A 16,270-nucleotide genomic window follows, 5' to 3' on the forward strand; every position below is an offset into this window, starting at 1 on the left:
CTAAACCTCTGACTCTGACTGTTTCTAATCCTCTGACTGTTTCTAACCTCTGAACTGTTTCTAAACCTCTGACTGTTCCTAAGAACCTCTGACTGTTTCGTAAACTCTGACTGTTTCTAAACCTCTGACTGTTTCTAAACCTCTGACTGTTTCTAAACCTCTGACTGTTTCTAAACCTCTGACTGTTTCTAAACCTCTGACTGTTTCTAAACCTCTGACTCGGAGTGTTTCCAAACCTCTGACTGTTTCTAAACCTGTGACTCTGACTGTTTCTAAACCTCTGACTGTTTCTAAACCTCTGACTGTTTCTAAACCTCTGACTGTTTCTAAACCTGTGACTGTTTCTAAACCTCTGACTGTTTCTAAACCTCTGACTGTTTCTAAACCTCTGACTCGGAGTGTTTCTAAACCTCTGACTCTGACTGTTTCTAATCCTCTGACTGTTTCTAAACCTCTGACTGTTTCTAAACCTCTGACTGTTCCTAAACCTCTGACTGTTTCTAAACATCTGACTGTTTCTAAACCTCTGACTGTTTCTAAACCTCTGACTGTTTCTAAACCTCTGACTCTGACTGTTTCTAAACCTCTGACTGTTTCTAAACCTCTGACTCTGACTGTTTCTAAACCTCTGACTGTTTCTAAACCTCTGACTGTTTCTAAACCTCTGACTGTTTCTAAACCTCTGACTCTGACTGTTTCTAAACCTCTGACTGTTTCTAAACCTCTGACTGTTTCTAAACCTCTGACTCGGAGTGTTTCCAAACCTCTGACTGTTTCTAAACCTCTGACTCTGACTGTTTCTAAAACCTCTGACTGTTTCTAAACCTCTGACTGTTTCTAAACCTCTGACTCGGACTGTTTCTAAACCTCTGACTGTTTCTAAACCTCTGACTCGGACTGTTTCTAAACCTCTGACTCTGACTGTTTCTAAAGTGTTTTTAGACTTAAAATCCCATTTTAAAAAGTTATGTGATAGTCACACAATTTACAACGGGTCTTGTAAAAACCTGCAGACATCATTATCTCCTTCAACATCCATGTACTTCCATGTTCAACGGAATCGTTTGTTTTGTTTGTTGTTTTCCTATTTATCATAGTATCGTGTTTGCACCTTCATGCTGGTGTATTTCTCCCATCCAATCAAAACCTCCAAAACATATTAACGGTGTTGTATTGGGGTCAGCGGTCTCTGGTGTGTCTAATGGGACTTTAATGACATTGTCCTGGTACTGTATGTCGGCTTTCTTTAGGAACGTTATGCAAATCTAAGAGTAACTTGTGTTGCCATTGCCAACTATGTAATAATAATCTCCATAAAGCCAACACATACAAACATTGAAGCATGTCTTTTTTTATTATTTTGTGTGGACTGCTTCCCGACCATAGTGTTTGATGTGTGAGATGGGAAGTGTTTGTTAACAGTCGTGTGGAGGAATACCAATCCTCTGCATTCATCCCTCTCTCTGTTGAGAGGAGGAGAGCACCAGATGAAACACAGGCTTTGCTGCATCGCTGCAGTATTATTGGAAACAGTGAAGTGGGGGGTGGCCAACGGGTTCACTTCAGCTCAGCGGAGGGGTCGGGATAGACCCTGCAGAGGTCCCCAGACCCCCAGGATGTGTAAACCCCCATGCCCCCTCTCCTCTCCTTCCTTCCTCATCTCCGTCCCTCCTCCCTCTCCCCCGCTCACTCCTCCCTCTCCCCCGCTCCCTCCTCCCTCCCTCTCTCCCGCTCCCTCCTCCCTCTCCCCCGCTCCCTCCCCTCTCTATCCTCCCTCCCTCTCCCCCGCTCCCTCCCTCTCCTCGCCCTCCCTCCACATCTCCCTCCTTCCCATCTCCCTCCCCTCTCTCCCCCGCTCCCTCCCTCTCTATCCTCCCTCCCTCTCCCTGCTCCCTCCCTCTCCTCTCCCTCCCTCCCCATCTCCCTCCCCTCTCCCTCCCTCCCTCCCCATCTCCCTCCCCTCTCCCTCCTCCCTCTCCCCAACTCCCTCCTCTCTCTATCCTCCCTCCATCTCCTCTCCTCTCCCTCCCGATCTCTCCCCGTCCCCGTCCCCTCGCCCTCCTCCCTCTCTCCTGCTCCCTCCCGCTCCTTATCCTCCTACCCTCTCCCCCACTCCCTCCCTCCCTCTCCCTCTCCCTCTCCCTCTCCCTCCCCCCTCCTCTCACTCCCCCTTTCCCCTGAGCCAGCTGTATGAGCATTGCTAATGACGTTGAGAAAGCATGCTGTCAGCACATCCTGGGCTGCAGCTCTGGAGCCGCCCAGGCACCATTATGTAATCCGGTTAAGAGAGCAGGCCTGCTGCCATGTCATCGTCATCATCATTAGTTTACAAACGTGAGAGTGAGAGAGAGTGAGAGAGAGTGAGAGTGAGAGAGAGTGAGAGAGAGAGAGTGAGAGAGAGAGAGAGAGTGAGAGTGGAGAAACAGCAGACCCTGTATCCGTTGTCTTCTATTTTCTTTCTCTCTGTCTCTCTCTCTCTCTCTCTCTCTCTTACTCTCGCTCTTATTTTCTCTCTCTCTCTCTCTCTCTTTTTCTCTCTCTTATTCTCTCTCTTATTCTCTCCCTCCCTCCCTCCCTCCCTCCCTCCCTCCCTCACTCACTCACTCACTCACTCACTCACTCACTCACTCACTCTCTTATTTTCTCACTCTCTTTATTATTCTCTCTCTCTCTCTCTCTCTCTCTCTCTCTCTCTCTCACACACACACACACACACACTCTCTCTCTCTTTCTCCCTGTCGCTCTCTCTGACACACACAATCAAACACATCCACCCCTCTCTCTGGCTGCAGTAGTTAAGAGACACTAGGCAGTATTAGTTGTGTTCAGTAATGTAGTGTTAGGAGTGATATTGATATCAGACTAGTGTTCAGTAATGTAGTGTTAGGAGTGATATTGATATTAGACTAGTGTTCAGTAATGTAGTGTTAGGAGTGATATTAATATCAGACTAGTGTTCAGTAATGTAGTGTTAGGAGTGATATTGATATCAGACTAGTGTTCAGTAATGTAGTGTTAGGAGTGATATTGATATTAGACTAGTGTTCAGTAATGTAGTGTTAGGAGTGATATTAATAACAGACTAGTGTTCAGTAATGTAGTGTTAGGAGTGATATTGATATCAGACTAGTGTTCAGTAATGTAGTGTTAGGAGTGATATTGATATCAGACTAGTGTTCAGTAATGTAGTGTTAGGAGTGATATTGATATTAGACTAGTGTTCAGTAATGTAGTGTTAGGAGTGATATTGATATTAGACTAGTGTTCAATAATGTAGTGTTAGGAGTGATATTGATATCCAATTGACTGAAATGATGTAAATTAGCCTATCAGAAGCTTCTAAAGCCATGACATCATTTTCTGGATTTTTCCAAGCTGTTTTAAGGCACAGTCATCTTAGTGTATGTAAACTTCTGACCCACTAGAATTAAATAATCTGTTTGTAAACAATTGTTGGAAAAATGACTTGTGTCATGCACAAAGTAGATGTCCTAACCGACTTGCCAGAACTATAGTTTGTTAACAAGACATTTGTGGAGTGGTTGAAAAACAAGTTTTAATGACTCCAACCTAAGTGTATGTAAACTTCCGACTTCAACTGTAGCTGATTCAAATAATGAAAGATTGATGATTAGTTCATTATTTGAATGAGCTGTGTAGTGCAAGGGCAAATAACTAAATGGGCCCGCCTTGGGGTCCCAGGACCGAGTTTGGGAAACCTAGAACCTCTAACTAACCTCTAAACCCCTAGACAACACACACAAACACACACAAACACAAACACACACCCCAAAAAGCCAGAAGCTCAACTTGTTCTCCCCCACGTTAACGAAGAGAAATCACCTGTTTAGCCGGGACAAATTGGTGTACAACCTAAACAAGCGGGTGGCACACAAATAAACAAGCCCATCATTGAGCCTTGCCACGCATGACTGCACGTCCTTATGCATGTGTAGAATAGTAATAGTGTGGTTTCATTTAACTCCCAACTGTGTTTAACGAGATTTGGGACTAAGAGTGTACGATGTGCTAAGCTAATGACACATTGTTAATTCGTTGCTATTCACTGAGAGCCTGAACTGTTCTTTTGGAGTTTTGCCCCCTAGTGTAGTTCCCACGGGAAGCCATACTGTTTCGGAATTGGATTGAGTAGCAGTGACAGTCAGTGCTATCTGTGTGTGTGTGTGTGTGTGTGTGTGTGTGTGTGTGTGTGTGTGTGTGTGTGTGTGTGTGTGTGTGTGTGTGTGTGTGTGTGTGTGTGTGTGTGTGTGTGTGTGTATTTGTGTGTTTATTTGTGTGTGTATTTGTGTATGTCTGTGTGGGGGGTGTGTGTGTGTGTGAGCATGTGTGTAGGGAGCAGTGCTGCTAGTCAATTGCTTAAGATGTGCAGCTGTGCCCTTCAGCCTGGTGGACAGACGTTGCTTTGATGTCGAACACAGGCCGCATTGATTTGTGTGTGTATGTGTGTGTTCATCTTCTGCACTTAATCTGTGTTGGTTGGAACGTGTGCAGCATAGGATTGCAGTTTTGTGTGTAGCTGCACTTTTAGCACAAGACGCATTGTGTGTGTTAATGTGTGTGTGTGTGTGTATTTCACTTCTTACACATTATGAAATAAAAAAAACATGACAGAACTGCCCCAGGAGGGTAAAACAGAAAGCTGCAGAACTGAAAAAAAGCAGGAAAAGAATAAGCAAAAAGAGAGACAGATCTCAACATTCTGAGATATATGGAGAGACAGACCTCAACATGATGAGATATATGGACAGACAGACCTCAACATGATGAGATATACGGAGAGACAGACCTCAACATGCTGAGATATATGGAGAGATAGACCTCAACATGCTGAGATATAAGGAGAGACAGACCACAACATGCTGAGATATATGGAGAGACAGACCTCAACATGCTGAGATATATGGAGAGACAGACCTCAACATGCTGAGATAAATGGAGAGACAGACCTCAACATGATGAGAGATATGGAGAGACAGACCTCAACATGCTGAGATAAATGGAGAAACAGACCTCAATATGCTGAGACATATAGAGAGACAGACCTCAACATGGTGAGATATATGGAGAGACAGACCTCGACATGCTGAGATATATGGAGAGACAGACCTCAACATGCTGAGATATATGGAGAGACAGACCTCAACATGATGAGATATATATGGAGAGACAGACCTCAACATGGTAAGATATATGGAGAGACAGACCTCGACATGCTGAGATATATGGAGAGACAGACCTCAACATGCTGAGATGTATGGAGAGACAGACCTCAACATGCTCAGATATCTGGAGAGACAGACCTCAACATGATAAGATATATGGAGAGACATACCTCAACATTCTGAGATATATGGAGAGACAGACCTCAACATGATGATATATATGGAGAGACAGACCTCAACATTCTGAGACATATGGACAGACAGACCTCAACATTCTGATATTTTTGGAGAGATGGACCTCAACATTCTGAGATATATGGAGAAACAGACCAAAACATTCTGAGAAACATGGATAGACAGACCTCAACATGATGAGATATATGGAGAGACAGACCTCAACATTCTGAGATATATGGAGAGACAGACCTCAACATTCTGAGATATATGGAGAGACAGACCTCAACATGCTGAGATATATGGAGAGACAGACCTCAACATGCTGAGATATATGGAGAGACAGACCTCAACATGCTGAGATATATGGAGAGACAGACCTCAACATGCTGAGATATATTGAGAGACAGACCTAAACGTGATGAGATATATATGGAGAGACAGACCTCAACATGCTTCCATATATGGAGAGACAGACCTCAACATGCTGAGATATATGGAGAGACAGACCTCAACATGCTGAGGTTTATGGAGAGACAGACCTCAACATGCTGAGAAACATGGATAGACAGACCTCAACATGCTGAGGTTTATGGAGAGACAGACCTCAACATGCTGAGAAACATGGATAGACAGACCTCAACATGATGAGATATATGGAGAGACAGACCTCAACATTCTGAGATATATGGAGAGACAGACCTCAACATGCTGAGATATATGGAGAGACAGACCTCAACATGCTGAGATATATGGAGAGACAGACCTCAACATGCTGAGATATATGGAGAGACAGACCTCAACATGCTGAGATATATTTAGAGACAGACCTAAATGTGATGAGATATATATGGAGAGACAGACCTCAACATGCTGAGATATATGGAGAGACAGACCTCAACATGCTGAGATATATTTAGAGACAGACCTAAATGTGATGAGATATATATGGAGAGACAGACCTCAACATGCTTCCATATATGGAGAGACAGACCTCAACATGCTGAGATATATGGAGAGACAGACCTCAACATGCTGAGGTTTATGGAGAGACAGACCTCAACATGCTGAGATATATGGAGAGACAGACCTCAACATGCTGATATATATGGAGAGACAGACCTCAACATGATGAGATGTATGGAGAGACAGACCTCAATATGCTGAGATATATGGAGAGACAGATCTCACCATGCTGATATTTATGGAGAGACAGACCACAACATGCTGAGATATATGGAGAGACAGACCTCAACATGACGAGATGTCTAGAGAGACAGACAACAACATTGCGAGATATATGGAGAGACAGACCTCAACATGCTGAGCTATATGGAGAGACAGTCCTCTATCTTCCATATGAGAGTCCTCTATCTTCCATATGTATGGAGAGACAGACCTCAACATGCTGAGGTTTATGGAGAGACATACCTCAACATGCTGAGATATATGGAGAGACAGGCCTCAACATGATGAGGTATATGGAGAGACAGACCTCAACATGCTGAGATATATGGAGAGACAGACCTCAACATGCTGAGATATATGGAGAGACAGACCTCAACATGCTGAGGTATATGGAGAGACAGACCTTATTAACATGCTGAGATATATGGAGAGACAAACCTCAACATGCTGAATTATATGGAGAAACAGACCTCAACATGCTGAGATATATGGAGAGACAGACCTCAACATGCTGAGATATATGGAGAGACAGCCCTAATAATGATGAGATATATGACGGAGGGGAATATGCATCACTACAGTCCATAGGCGTTCAGAGATAGAGAAGAGGGATGCGTTCTTTATTAAGCAAATTAAATCTCCCTAATGCTCTCCTCTTTCCTCAATGGATGTTCCTCTATTTTCCCTGTGTGTGAGTGTGTGTGTGTGTGTGTGTGTGTGTGTGTGTGTGTGTGTGTTTATCCGAAAACTGCCTAAGGCTCTGCTCTTGCTGTTTGCTGTAGCACTTTTGAGTCTTTTTACTGTGCAGTAAAATGTTCAGAACCGCGGACAGCTCCCTTAAACCACGTCTAATGTTTTCACCACCACAGAAAGGTCCTTTTAGCCTCTGTGGTCTTTTCAGGAACCCGGAGAGCTCCTTTCAACCTAATGTTGTTTTTCCAGGTCACAACCAAGGTGAGCCAATTTTAACTGCATGGGGCCTTGGACCCTGGACAGCTCTTCTTACCCTCTGGTAGTCAGTTAAGGACCACGGAGAGCTTCTCAAAATGTCATGTTGTGTCTCTAGGAACATCCACTTAAAGTGAGCTTTAACTCTATGTGGCCTTTAAAAGACCCTGGACAACTCTTTTTAGCCTCTTGTAATCTGCTCAGGACCACGGAGAGCTAATTTGAGATTATTTTCAGGACCACGGAGAGCACCTATGGCTACTCACACTGTTTCTCCTGTTGACGCTTTACATGCTGACTACACCCGGCATGTGCGAGAGCCATCACGCGCTTATTGATTTTATCCATCCACACCAGACATGATCAGGACACGCAGGTTAAAAAATATCAAAAGTAACTCTTGAACTAACTATATTAATTTGGGGACAGGTAGCTAGCTAATTTGTTCTGGGATATAAACATTGGGTTGTTATTTTCCATGAAATGCACAAGGTGTTCTATATCTTTGTAGAATTTTGACCCATTTTCAGTCACACAAAATCGTGTGTTCTCTACTTAAACAATTAATCCACAGATAAAAGGGAAAACCTAGTTAGTTTCTAGTAATCTCTCCTCCGAAAGTCTTCTTTTTCTTCTTCTGTGGACGTTATATGGCGGTGGGCAACCAACTTTAAGGTGCATTACCACCACCGTCAAGCATCTAAAGTATAACCAAGTTCTATTTTATCACCTGGCTATGCAGACGCTCGTTGACGCGTGCGAGCACTTTGGATGAAATGATTGAATAACATATAAGTGTAATTTTTTTTAGCAAAGCTTGCACATGTAACGCGAGCGGTGTGGTCAGCATGTTAAGTACCATACAGAGCTCTATAAGGATCTTCAGGGCTCATAGTCACCATATTATTTCCTTAAGTGGTGCAGCTCACTGGGGATTGGTTAGTGTTGCACCTCTCTCTTGATGTTAGCTACTTAATAACTGAGAGAGAGAGACTATCGAGTGAGAGCGTGTGGAGTAATGAGTGAGGGAAAGCGAGGGAGAAACTGACTATGACTTACAGAATGGAAGACAGAGGGCTATGCCAAGGAACATCAGCCCAGCCTCCTCCACCACCACTCTACCTGCAGTTCCATGTCAGCTCCTGTGAGGGGCAGCAGAGATACAGCTCTCCTGCAGGCCACCATCTTCCTACCAACCACCCTGTACAAACCAGACACGCTAAAGCCCACTGTAAACACACCATACAGAGAAACCGCAGTGTATCTCTCACACGTAGTGCTGAACACACAGAGTGGCCTGCCCATCAAACACACGACAGCGCCATAGAAGTGTCTCTGTGAACTCAGTCAGAGGGCCCTCCACCTCGCCTCACTCCTCCATTCGAGCGGAGAGGGTGGGAGGTAGTGGGTGTGCGAGAGGGATTGATCCTAACTAGTGTCTGTCTCACCTGGGTTCAGAGAGAGGAGAGGAGCTGGTGGGTGGGCCTCTGCTAGTCTGTGCTACTGGGTTACCTCTCATCTACAGGCTACCGCTAATTGCTGAAGACTCACTTCAGCTGAAGACTAGCCAGGACAGGTGTGGAAATGTGGAAGACAGAGGAGCTATAGGCTATGAGGGTAGGGAGAGGGTTGTATACCAAGGGAAGGTGTAAGTGTGAGCACAAACACACACACACACACACACAGTCCATGTACACCACCCTCTGCAAACATCCCCACACACACACTTAAAGCCGGGTAAACCCAGAAAGGTCACCTGTGATACAAGTCAGTATTCAACATTCATCCATGTCTGAGGACGTTGGGAGATGACGTGGAAACCAGCCACTAGGGGCAACAGTGAGCGCTGTTACCTTCGAGTAGGTTTTGGTTTTACTATGGCGTTGTGGACTGGGATGGTCGATGGGTGTAAGGATCTGCCTCTGATTCCAAAGGTTGCATGTTTGAATTCAGCAATAGAAATGACTTTTGTTAAGTCTATCCCAAACCTTAACCCTTACCTTTCGGAGTTAATGCCTAACCATAAGAACCTGAACTTATCCCTAAATTTACACATTCAGAGTTATTGCCTGAACTTATCCCTGACTACACATTCCGAGTTAATGCCTGAACTTATCCCTAACTTTACACATTCAGAGTTAATGCATGAACTTATCCCTGACTACACATTCCGAGTTAATGCCTGAACTTATCCCTAACTTTACACATTCAGAGTTAATGCCTGAACTTATCCCTGACTACACATTCCAAGTTAATGCCTGAACTTATCCCTAACTTTACACATTCAGAGTTAATGCCTGAACTTATCCCTGACTACACATTCCAAGTTAATGCCTGAACTTATCCCTAACTTTACACATTCGGAGTTAATGCCTAAACTTAACTTTAAACACTTTGACGTTTGTAACAACTTAGAAATTTGACGTTTGAGAAACATGGATGAAAGTCTAAATTTGACATGAGACTGTGACAGCTGGTATGGTTAACCCCCCCCCCCCCCTTACATATGCACAGGGCATCAATGTACAAAACCCTTGACAGTTTTTAAAGGTTCCACTGATTTGACATGTGCTGATGGGAGTGGAACACATAATTGCTGGGAGGAAGGTGTGTATGTCCTCTGTCTTCCATACTGACACACACACACACACACACACACACACACACACACACACACACACACACACACACACACACACACACACACACACAGTTGGAACGCCTACTTCTCTCCCAGCTCTGCCTATGGGCTATACTCTACATACAGTACACTGCAGGGCACACTCAGAGGAGCAGCCTGTGAGAGTCAGGGATGTAAACTATGGGGGGTTTGGGATGTGTCAGAGCTAATGGCTGGATGGAGTCATGGAGAATACTGTATCTCTATACCTATATATATCAGACCTGGGTCATATACATGCTGTACGCCCATGACTAGAAAGTGTTTGAGGTGTGCTTGACTGGGCTCCCGAGTGGCGCAGCGGTCTAAGGCACTGCATCTCAGTGCTAGAGGCGTCACTACAGACCCTGGCTCAATTCCAGGCTATATCACAACTGGCCGTGATTGGGAGTCCCTTAGGGTGGCGTACAATTGTCCCAGCACCGTCTGGGTTAGGGTTTGGCTGGGGTAGGCAGTCATTGTAAATAAGAATTTGTTCTTAACTGACTTGCCTAGTTAAATAAGGTTAAATAAAAAAGCTTGGGGTTTACATGTGGGACCATTCCATTTGTTCTAGTGCAAACAAAATCAAGTGTCGCTCAAGTGTTTGAAATTATTGATACTGTATTTTGAAACTGTTTCTATATCTATATTTATATCTATATCTATATTTATGTTATATCTATATCTACATTTATGTTATATCTATATCTATATCTACATATATATATAGATGCTACACTACAGGACTGTTTTGCTAGCACAGACTGGAATATGTTACGGGATTCATCCAATGGCATAGAGGAATACACCACCTCAGTCATCGGCTTCATCAATAAGTGCACCGATGACGTCGTCCCCACAGTGACTATACGTACATATCCCAACCAGAAGCCATGGATTACAGGCAACATCCGCATCGAGCTAAAGGCTAGAGCTGCCGCTTTCAAGGAGCGGGAGACTAATCCGGACGCTTATAAGAAATCCCACTATGCCCTCAGACGAACCATCAAACAAGCAAAGCATCAATATAGGATTAAGATTGAATCCTACTACACCGGCTCTGATGCTCGGCAGATGCGGCAGAGCTTGAAAACTATGACGGACTACAAAGGGAAACCCAGACGCGAGCTGCCCAGTGACGCGAGCCTACCAGACAAGCTAAATGCCTTTTATGCTTGCTTCGAGGCAAGTAACACTGAAGCAGGCACGAGAGCACCAACTGTTATGGATGACTGTGTGATAATGCTCTCGGTAGCCGATGTGAACAAAACCTTTAAACAGGTCAACATTCACAAAGCCGCTGGACCAGACAGATTACTAGGACGTGTACTCAAAGCATGCGCAGACCAACTGTCAAGTGTCTGTTGAGGACCAAAAGGCTCCTCAACAGCTTCTACCCCCAAGCCATTAGACTGCTAAACAATTCATAAAAATCACCTCCGGACAATTTACATTGACCTCCCCCCCCCCCCCCCTCCCTCTACACTGCTGCTACTCGCTGTTTGTTTGTTACCTATGCATAGTCACTTCGCCCCCACCTACATGTACAGATTACCTCAACTAGGCTGTACCCCTGCACATTGACTCGGTAACGGTGCCCCCTGTATATAGCCTCGTTATTGTTATTCTTATTGTGTTACTTTTTATTATTACTTTTTATTTTATCCTACTTGGTAAATATTTTATATATATATATATATATATATTTATATATATTTATATATATTTATGTTATATTTTTATTCTTGATTTCTTTCGTTTGGCTTTTTGGAATATGATTGCATTGTTTTGTATCGCTACAGTAGGTGTTATTACTGCATTGTTGGAGCTAGAAACACAAGCATTTTGCTCGAACAATAAACTTTGATGTGATGTAATAGCTCTGCCTCATGCATATTTATTTTTGAAGGTTAAAAAGTGTCTTTGCGTTGCATCACTCCACGTCTTCATAGTGTTCCATGGTTTCTCCCGTATGGTATTGATTCATGTCATCATTAGGCAGCTTTCCATTGACCAGGCTTATTAGACAAAAGCAATGTCAGAAAAACGAACACATTGTAACACGTGTAAAGGAACCGGCAGCAATAGGAGAAATGTTGTAAACATAGACAAAAGGTTGTTTCTCTTCGACAAAGGTGGATTTTTCTTTTGTGAACTGTCTTTATTGTGTGTGTGTGTGTGTGTGTGTGTGTGTGTGTGTGTGTGTGTGTGTGTGTGTGTGTGTGTGTGTGTGTGTGTGTGTGCGTGCATGCATGTGTGTAGGTACGTCACAATTCTGATTCTACACTGCTCAATAAAATAAAGGCAACACTTAAACAACACAATGTAACTCCAAGTCAATCACACTCCTGTGAAATCAAACTGTCCACTAAGGAAGCAACACTGATTGACAATACATTTCACATGTTGTTGTGCAAATGGAATAGACAACAGGCGGAAATTATAGGCAATTAGCAAGACACCCCCAATAAAGGAGTGGTTCTGCAGGTGGGGACCACAGACCACTTCTCAGTTCCTATGCTTCCTGGCTGATGTTTTGGTCACTTTGAATGCTGGCGGTGCTTTCACTCTAGTGGTAGCATGAGACGGAGTCTACAACCCACACAAGTGGCTTAGGTAGTGCAGCTCATCCAGGATGGCACATCAATGCGAGCTGTGGCAAGAAGGTTTGCTGTGTCTGTCAGCGTAGTGTCCAGAGCATGGAGGCGCTACCAGGAGACAGGCCAGTACATCAGGAGACGTGGAGGAGGCCGTAGGAGGGCAACAACCCAGCAGCAGGACCGCTACCTCCGCCTTTGTGCAAGGAGGAGCAGGAGGAGCACTGCCAGAGCCCTGCAAAATGACCTCCAGCAGGCCACAAATGTGCATGTGTCTGCTCAAACGGTCAGAAACAGGGGTGGTATGAGGGCCCGACGTCCACAGGTGGGGGTTGTGCTTACAGCCCAACACCGTGCAGGACGTTTGGCATTTGCCAGAGAACACCAAGATTGGCAAATTCGCCACTGGCGCCCTGTGCTCTTCACAGATGAAAGCAGGTTCACACTGAGCACATGTGACAGACGTGACAGAGTCTGGAGACGCCGTGGAGAACGTTCTGCTGCCTGCAACATCCTCCAGCATGACCGGTTTGGCGGTGGGTCAGTCATGGTGTGGGGTGGCATTTCTTTGGGGGGCCGCACAGCCCTCCATGTGCTCGCCAGAGGTAGCCTGACTGCCATTAGGTACCGAGATGAGATCCTCAGATCCCTTGTGAGACCATATGCTGGTGCGGTTGGCCCTGGGTTCCTCCTGATGCAAGACAATGCTAGACCTCATGTGGCTGGAGTGTGTCAGCAGTTCCTGCAAGAGGAAGGCATTGATGCTATGGACTGGCCCGTCCGTTCCCCAGACCTGAATCCAATTGAGCACATCTGGGACATCATGTCTCGCTCCATCCACCAACGCCACGTTGCACCACAGACTGTCCAGGAGTTGGCGGATGCTTTAGTCCAGGTCTGGGAGGAGATCCCTCAGGAGACCATCCGCCACCTCATTAGGAGCATGCCCAGGCGTTGTAGGGAGGTCATACAGGCACGTGGAGGCCACACACACTACTGAGCCTCATTTTGACTTGTTTTAAGGACATTACATCAAAGTTGGATCAGCCTGTAGTGTGGTTTTCCACTTTAATTTTGAGTGTGACTCCAAATCCAGACCTCCATGGGTTGATAAATTGGATTTCCATTGATTATTTTTGTGTGATTTTGTTGTCAGCACATTCAACTATGTAAAGAAAAAAGTATTTAATAAGATTATTTCATTCATTCAGATCTAGGATGTGTTATTTTAGTGTTCCCTTGTGTATTTTTTTGAGCAGTGTATTTGGTTTCCATAACAACAGGTATACAATGTAGTCTTCAATACAATGTGATTAAATGATGAATGACTACCATTCTACTCAGTCAATTATATCCATATTTGATTATGTTTGATTTGCATTTGATGTGAATTGGCGTAGAAATGGGGCCAATTGCAGTTAATTACTAGGTGTTACAAGTCGTGTCCTGCTGTTTTCAACAATGCCATTCTATTAAAACACAAGGTTCCCAAATAACTGTACACCCATATACCCTTACTATCAAGGCTGCTACATTACATGTCCACCTGGAAGTTGGAGCTTCTGCAAGGCACACATTCCAGCTTCCACTGGAAGAGAGAGTCTTGTCTAGTCTTGAGGAGCTTCTCTCTCCTCAGCTGCTGCTGTGCTAATTGCGGCGGCGCGGTGAGGGAGTCCGGCGCTGGCCAGATGGAGGGAAGGTGGTTCAAATTGATTCCTTGCATTAGTCTTCATTAAGACCCTGGGCTCTGGGGCTCACTGCGTGTGCCGGGTGCCTCCTACTGGATGGAGAGAGGGGGAGAAGAGCGGACAGAAAGAGGAGAGAGAGATGCCCTCAGGGTTCTGCTGTGATGAGGTCCTGGTTAATAGAGAGGGGTGATGAAGATAGCGGTGCAGTGCTAGGTGTGAGTGTGTGTGTGTGTTTGCCCCTCTCTGCCTCCTCCTTCCTCACCCCTCTCTGCCTTCTCCTTCCTCACCTCCTCTCTGCCTCCTCCTTTCTCACCTCCTCTCTGCCTCCTACTACTTCCTCCCCCTCTCTCCCCCCTCCTTCCTCACCTCATCTCTGCCTCCTCTTTCCTCATCCCTCTCTCCCTCCTCCTTCCTCACCCCTCTCTCCTTCCTCACCTCCTCTCTGCCTCCTCCTCCTTCCTCACCTCCTCTCTGCATCCTCTTTCCTCACCTCCTCTCTGCCTCTTTCCTCACCTCCTCTCTGACTCCTCTTTCCTCACCACCTCTCTGCCTCCTCCTTCCTCACCTCCTCTCTGCCTCCTCCTTCCTCACCTCCTCTCTTCCTCCTCCTTCCTCACCTCCTCTCTGCCTCCTCTTTCCTCACCCCTCTCTGCCTCCTCCTTCCTCACCCCTCTCTGCCTCCTCCTTCCTCACCTCCTCTCTGCCTCCTCCTTCCTCACCTCCTCTCTGCCCCTCCTTTCTCACCTCCTCTCTGCCTCCTACTCCTTCCTCCCCCCTCTCTCCCCCCTCCTTCCTCACCTCATCTCTGCCTCCTCTTTCCTCATCCCTCTCTCCCTCCTCCTTCCTCACCCCTCTCTCCTTCCTCACCTCCTCTCTCCCTCCTCCTTCCTCACCCCTCTCTCCTTCCTCACCTCCTCTCTGCCTCCTCCTCCATCCTCACCCCTCTCTCCCTCCTCCTTCCTCACCTCATCTCTGCCTCCTCTTTCCTCATCCCTCTCTCCCTCCTCCTTCCTCACCCCTCTCTCCTTCCTCACCTGCTCTCTGCGTCCTCCTTCCTCATCCCTCTCTGCCTCCCCTATCCTCTCCTCCTATCTGACTCCTCTTTCCTCACCTCCTCCTCCTTCCTCACCTCCTTTCTGCCTACTCCTTCCTCTCCTCCTCTCTGCCTCCTCCTTTCTCACCTCCTCTCTGCCTACTCCTCCTTCCTCACCCCTCTCTCCCTCCTCCTTCTTCCTCACCCCTCTCTCCCTCCACCTTCCTCACCTCCTCTCTGCCTCCTCCTTCCTCACCTCCTCTCTGCCTCCTCCTTCCTCACCCCTCTCTGTCTCCTCCTTCCATGTTTGCAAACACACACACATATAGACACCCCCCTCGTTACACACGCACATATAAACACCCCCCTCCCATAACACAAAAATATAGACCCTCCCCTCCCATAACACAAACATACTCCATACTCTCTCACTGCACACCACATTCCTCAGATGAAATGAACCTGACACGTATACATAAACAAGCAATCCTCATGTAGCCCTGTGAGATTTATGCATGTGAATCTACAGAGCGTTTTTTAATGAAGGATTTGTCAGCCCAGATAAGCGCTGCTCGGCACGCGGTGAGGGACTGGCATGGGGCGGTCGTGGCTGCCGCATAGTGAGTTAGCGTGCAAGTCGTTGGTGGGAGGTTGTGAGGTTTGCTTGATGTTCTATCGCTCATTCATGCCACGTTACCTGGATTACATAGACAAGGGGGCTTTGAGATGCTTCAATGGTAACCCTTACTTTGGTCTGTTACAGAAAAGCATGGAAAAGAGGAGAAAAGACTCTTTCG

Source organism: Salmo trutta, chromosome 8, assembly GCF_901001165.1.
Source record: "Salmo trutta chromosome 8, fSalTru1.1, whole genome shotgun sequence".
In the NCBI taxonomy this organism is placed as follows: Eukaryota; Metazoa; Chordata; class Actinopteri; order Salmoniformes; family Salmonidae; genus Salmo; species Salmo trutta.